Genomic DNA, 7,453 nt, shown 5'->3' on the forward strand with positions numbered 1-7,453 from the left:
ATAGATACTCAATGAAAAAAAAAAGCCCCACAAAAGTAAGGTTTTCAATCCTGACTCGTTATTCAAGGTCCTAACTAGCAAATTATTTTTATTAGGATAACATTTACACGTGGTAAATAAGAAAGAAATATCTAAAAAGATTATATATTAAGTGGTTAAAAGAGATTTAGATATTAGCATTTTCATTATAGAAATAAAATATAACTAGAACGAGACTCACGTGTGCATAGAATGGTAAATTATATTGTGATAAGAAGTTAAGTTGGATGCCCATTAATATATGGACAGCTCAATTTTTTAATGAAAAAAATTTTTGTTTTTCAATAAATGAAGTGTGGAAAAACAAAGTTTTATAGGTGTATAAATAGAGGTTTAAGCCTCTGATGATACACATCAATAACAACTGATAGTAATAAAAATATTATTTATTCTCTCTCTTTTATACTATTCTCTCTTATATTCTTTACTACAATATTAGTAAATATATTAATTATATTGTGATAGTAATTGTAGTGAATATTAATACTAGAGTTTTCTATTTACACTTTCTTATTTTATAGTTATTATATCTTCCTTAATTATTTATTTTACAACACGTTATCAGCACGAGACTCTGATCAAATTTTTAGTAAGACTCAGGTAACAAATTTTCATTATGTTGAAGCTCTCTCATCTTGAATTCAATACTCTTGATATATCTGGAAACAATTATTTATCATGGATATTAGATGCTGAAATCCATCTTGATTCAATGGATCTTGGAGATACTATTAAGGTTGAAAATAATACATCCCAGAAGAATAAAGTCAAAGTCATGATTTTTCTTCGTCGTCGTCTTGACGAAGGATTGAAAAATGAATATCTCACATTAAAAGATCATGCAGATCTTTGGAAAGACCTTGAAGAAAGGTATAATCATAAAAAAACGGTGATACTTCCTCAAGCCCGATATGAGTGGACACACTTGCGTCTGCAAGATTTTAAATCCACAAATGAATATAATTCTGCAATGTTTCGAATCACTTCATGAATGAAATTATGTGGGGAAAAGATAACTGATCATGGTATGTTGGAGAAAACTTTCTCAACCTTCCATGCCTCGAATGTGCTCCTGCAGCAGCAGTATCGAGAAAAAGAGTTTAAAAAATATTCTGAGTTAATTTCTTATCTTCTTGTTGCTGAACGCAACAATGAGGTGCTCTTAAAGAATCACGAAGCGCGCCCAGCTGGCGCCGCCCCATTTCATGAAGTAAATGTGGCAAATCATTACCCCAGAAGAGGTAGATGGCAAGATTTTAGTAACAAGAAAAATTATGGAAGGAAAATGAATTATGTTCAAAAGAGATGATCTTACCAGAAGTGGGATAAAGAAAGAAATATTGGCCAAAATAAATCAATAGAGGATAAATGTTTCCGTTGTGGTGGAAAGGGCCATTGGTCGCGTACCTGTCGTACACCAAGGCACCAAGTTGATCTTTATCAAGCATTTTTGAAAAAAGACGACAAAGGAAAGGAGACGAATTTCGTTTCAAATGATGTTGAAAATTCCACCACTCATTATGATGTATCTGATTTCTCTGAGAACCCTGAAGGAAATATTGGTCATTTGATCAATGATGGAATAGTTTAATATGTGAAATTGTTAAGTATCAATGTAAATAAATAATGTAAAGAACTTATTGTTAAGTTTTATTTTATATGTATTTAAGTTTTAAATATGATGTATATAAATAATGAAATATTAATGTCTATGAATTTTGAAATCATTAAATGTGTCAAGTTTTAAAATAAAATTTCAGTATATGACATTATTTTTATGAACAGTGTTTATTAGAAAAATAATTCCGATCAAGTATTCAATTTGCCTGTGCATACTACTCATTGTATTATTATTATTTGTCTTTGAAGAGAATGTCAATGACTTATAGCGAAGATATTTGTCTTGCGGATAGTACAAGTTCGCACACCATTCTCAAAAGTGATATATATATATTTTACCCGTCTTGTGCCAAAAGAAGAATGTGTTAATACTATTATTGGCTCAGGCAATGTGATAGAAGACTCCGGAAGAGCTATAATTTTGTTTCCTGGAGGAACAAAATTTATAATAAACAATGCACTATTATCTACCAAGTCTCTGAGGAACTTGTTGAGTTTCAAAGATATTCGCCGAAATGGATATCATATTGAAACAATGAATGAGGGAAATTATGAGTACTTATGTATCACAACTCATTATTCAAATAAGAAAGTTATATTAGAAAAATTACCCCCACTTTCATCTGGGTTATATTATACCAAGATTAGTGCAATTGAATCACATGCCACTATAAACCAGAAGTTTACTAGCCCAAATGAATTCATAACTTGGCACGACCGATTGGGTCATCCAGAAACAACCATGATGCGGAGAATTATTGAAAACTCCCATGGACATTCACTAAAGAACCAGAAGATTCTTAAATCTAGTGAATTTTGTTGTGCTGCATGTTCTCAAGGGAAGTTAATTTTAAGACCATCACCAGTAAAGATTGGATTTGAGTCCCCTGAATTCCTAGAAAGGATTCAAGGTGATATATGTGGATCTATTCATCCACCATGTGGATCTTTTAGATATTTTATGGTCCTGATAAACGCATCTTCGAGATGGTCACATGTGTGCTTATTATCTTCTCGCAACCTGGCGTTTGTAAGATTAGTGGCTCAAATTATTCGATTAAAAGCACAATTTCCAGAAAATTCAATCAAAGCAATCCGTCTTGATAATGCTGGTGAATTTACTTCCCAAACTTTTGATGCTTATTGTATGGCTAGTGGAATAAGTGTTGAACATCCAGTAGCTTATGTTCACACACAAAATGGGTTAGCAGAATCACTCATTAAGCGCCTCCAATTAATTGCTAGACCCTTACTTATGAGAACAAATCTCCCAACTTCGGTTTGGGAGCATGCTATTTTACATGCCGCAGCACTTATTCGATTGAGGCCAACGAGTTACCATTAGTTCTCTCCTATGCAATTAGCCTTTGGCCAGCAGCCAAATATTTTCCATTTAAGAATATTTGGGTGTGCGATATATGGTCCCATAGCACCACCTAATCGCACCAAAATGGGACCCCAAAGAAAATTGGGGATATATGTTGGATATGATTCTCCCTCTATAGTGAGGTATCTTGAGATACAAACTGGAGATGTATTTAAAGCCCGGTTTGCGGATTGTCATTTTGATGAATCAAAATTTTCAACATTAGAGAGAGACAATAAGCTTCCTGAAAAGGAACTTAATTGGAATGCATCATCATTGATGCATTTAGATCATCGATCAGGGCAATGTGAACTACAAGTTCAAAAGATTATACATTTGTAAAGAATAGCAAATGAATTGCCTGATGCATTTTCCGATACAAAGAGGATAACCAAGTCGTATATAACAGCGAAAAATGTCCCAATTCAAATTGATGTCCCAGTTGGACAAATTGCCACCGAAGCAAATACACGCCAGAAGCGTGGCAGGCCTGTCGATTCCAAAGACAAAAATTCTCGAAAGAAAAAAGAGGTAAATACTATTCCCGTTGAAAAAGACATAGTAAAGATACCTGCAGTTGTCCAAAATTCTGATATAATTTTAACGCCAAAAGACATTCAGGTACCTGAAAATTGTGAAAATGACGAGATCTCGATAAATTATGTCTTTACAGGAAAGAAATAGGACCGAAATAAGACAATTTTCAATGAAATATTTGCATATAATGTGATGTTAAATATCATGCATGAAAGTAAGGATCTTGAGCCAAGATCAATCGAAGAATGTCGACAAAGAAATGATTGGCCAAAATGGGAAGAAGCCATGAAGGCTGAATTAGACTCACTTGCAAAACGTGAAGTCTTTGGACCTGTAGTCCGTACACCAGAAGATGTAAAATCTGTTAGATACAGGTGGGTATTTGTGAGGAAACGAAATAAGAAAAATGAAGTTGTGCGCTACAAAGTCCGACTTGTGGCACAAGGTTTTTCACAAAGGCCCGGTATAGATTATGAAGAAACGTATTTCCCTATAGTGGATGCGATAACATTGCGTTATTTGGTCAGTTTATTTGCATATCATAAACCGTATATGCATTTAATGGATGTAGTAACAACCTATTTATACGATTCATTAGATTGGGATATCTATATGAAAGTCCCTGAAGGACTAAAGATATCTAAACCATCCAATGAATATTCGCAAGGGTTATACTCAGTCAAATTACAAAGATCTTTATATGGTCTGAAGCAATCTGGACGAATGTGGTATAATCGTCTTACTGAGTATCTGGCCAAAAATGGATTCAAGAATGATGATATCTGTCCGTGTGTTTTCATAAAGAAATCTGCATCTGAATTTATTATAATTGCTGTGTACGTTGATGATTTAAATATCATTGGAACTCCTGAAGAGATTTCAACAATTATAAAAACTCTAAAAGAAGAGTTTGAGATGAAAGATCTTGGAAGGACTAAATTTTGTCTCGGCCTGCAAATCGAGCATATAAAAAATGGGATCTTTATTCATCAAGCGACATACACAAAAAAGATCTTGAAAAGATTTTATATGGATAAGTCACATCCCTTGAGTACCCTAATGATCGTAAGATCTTTGGATGTGGAGAAGGATCAATTCCGTCCTAAAGAAAAGAATGAAGATATCATTGGTCCTGAAATACCATATCTTAGTGCCATTGGAGCGCTAATGTATCTTGCTAATAACACACGACCCGATATATCATTTGCTGTGAATTTATTAGCAAGGTATAGTTCCTCTCCAACCAGAAGACATTGGAGTGGAATCAAACAAATCTTTCGATATCTTCATGGAACAGTTGATATGGGATTGTTTTATCCCTATGGATCAAAGTCACAATTAGTTGGCTATGCAGATGCTGGATACTTGTCTGATCCACATAAAGGGAGATCTCAAACAGGATACCTATTCACATATGGTGGTACAACTATATCGTGGAGGTCCATAAAACAGACGATTGCAGCAACATCATCTAATCATGCCGAAATACTAGCGATTCATGAAGCTAGTCACGAGTATTTTTGGCTCAGAAATTTGATCAAATATATTCTGTCATCCTGTGGACTGATTAATCATAAGATAGCTCCAACTATCCTGTTTGAAGATAAGATAGCATGCATTGCTCAACTTAAAGGTGGATACATCAAAGGTGATAGAACAAAGCATATTTCTCCCAAATTCTTCTTCACTCATGATCTTCAAAATCAAGGGATAATTGATGTCCAACAGACCCGCTCAAGTGACAATTTGGCAGATTTATTCATAAAGTCACTCCCAAAATCCTCCTTTGAAAGATTGGTACATGAAATTGGGATGCGCCGATTTCGAGACATTAAATGATGTCGATAAGAGGGGGGAGACTATACTCTTTTTTCCTTGGTCAAGTTTTTTTTCCATTGGATTTTTCTTGACAAGGTTTTTAATGAGGTAGTCTCCATCACAAAGATTTTGTACTCTTTTCCTTCACTAAAGTTTTTTTTTCCATTGGGTTTTTCTTTAGTAAGATTTTAACGAGGCATAATCCTAAATAGTCATCCAAGGGGGAGTATTGTGATAAGAAGCTGATTTGGATGCCCATTAATATATGGACGGCTCAGTTTCTCAATGAAAAAAATTTTTGTTTTTCAATAAATGAAGTGTGGAAAAACAAAGTTCCATACGTGTATAAATAGAGGTTTAAGCCTCTGATGACACACATCAATAACAACTGATAGTAATAAAAATATTCTTCATTCTCTCTCTTTTATACTATTCTCTCTTTTATTCTTTACTACAATATTAGTAAATATATTAAGGTTAAATTACACAGTTGGTCCCTACACTTTCAGTGAAATTACAAATTAGTCCCTACACTTTAAAAGTTTATAATTGGGTCCCTAAAGAGAATTAAAATTTGCAATTTAGTCCCTGCCGTTCAAAAAGTGTTTGATTTAACAGAATATTCTCAGAATATTCTCTATTTTGAACATGTGAGCTGCACATGTTTGACAACAGGGACCAATTTGTAATTTTAGTGAAAGTATGGGGACCAACTGTGTAATTTAATCATTTGAAGTGACCAAAATCTCCCTAAGCTATCTGAACCTACCCCGTCCCTCCCCAACTCTCTCACTCTCACTTTCTCACTTTCTAAAACGACACCCGAACCCCACCCCTCTCTATCTCTCACCTCGGTTCACTGTCGCTACGCCAGATCCACTGCATTTGTGCTCACGAGTCGGGTCTCGCCTCCTTTCTCCATCTCGCCTCTCTCTTCTGACAATTTTTTCTTCTCTTCCAATCCCAATACTGAACACCGACGATAAATGAAAGAGAACAATTCTAATTCCAAGCATGCTCAAAGAGAACAATTTAATGTCTAAGAAAAAATAGCAACAAATCAACACAAAAATAGCAACTCAATTTATTAGTGAATCCGGCACGGTGACGGAGGCGAGAGGCACGACGATGGTGAGCCGAGGTGAGAGACAGAGAGCGTTGGGGTTGGGGTGCCATTTTGAAAAGTGAGAAAGTGAGAGTGAGAGAGCTGGGGAGGGGTAGGGTGGATTCAGATAGTCTAGGGAGTTTTTGGTCATTTTCAAATGGTTAAATTACACTGTTGGTCCCCATACTTTCACTAAAGTTACAAATTGGTCCCTATTGCAAGCATGTGCAGCTCACATGTTTAAAATAGAGAATATGTTGAGAATATTCTGTTAAATCAAACACTTTTTGAACGACGGAGACTAAATTACAAATTTTAATTATCTTTAGGGACCCAATTACAAACTTTAAAGTGTAAGGACTAATTTGCAATTTCACTAAAAGTATAGGGGCCAACTGTGTAATTTAACCATATATTAATTATATTGTGATAGTAATTGTAGTGAATATTAATACTAGAGTTTTCTATTTACACTTTTTTATTTTATAGTTATTATATCTTCCTTAATTATTTATTTTACAACAATTATATATTATAATATTTTTTTAATATTATGTTATTTCCAGACTTCATTTATTAGATAAACAAAAATTTTTTTCATTGAGAAACTGAGCCGTCCATATATTAATGGGCATCCAAATCAGCTTCTTATCACAATACTCCCCCTTGGATGACTATTTAGGATTATGCCTCGTTAAAATCTTACTAAAGAAAAACCCAATGGAAAAAAAAACTTTAGTGAAGGAAAAGAGTACAAAATCTTTGTGATGGAGACTACCTCATTAAAAACCTTGTCAAGAAAAATCCAATGGAAAAAAAACTTGACCAAGGAAAAAAGAGTATAGTCTCCCCCCTCTTATCGACATCATTTAATGTCTCGAAATCGGCGCATCCCAATTTCATGTACCAATCTTTCAAAGGAGGATTTTGGGAGTGACTTTATGAATAAATCTGCCAAATTGTCACTT

The sequence above is a fragment of the Arachis ipaensis genome, chromosome B10 (genome assembly GCF_000816755.2).
Source record: "Arachis ipaensis cultivar K30076 chromosome B10, Araip1.1, whole genome shotgun sequence".
NCBI lineage: Eukaryota > Viridiplantae > Streptophyta > Magnoliopsida > Fabales > Fabaceae > Arachis > Arachis ipaensis.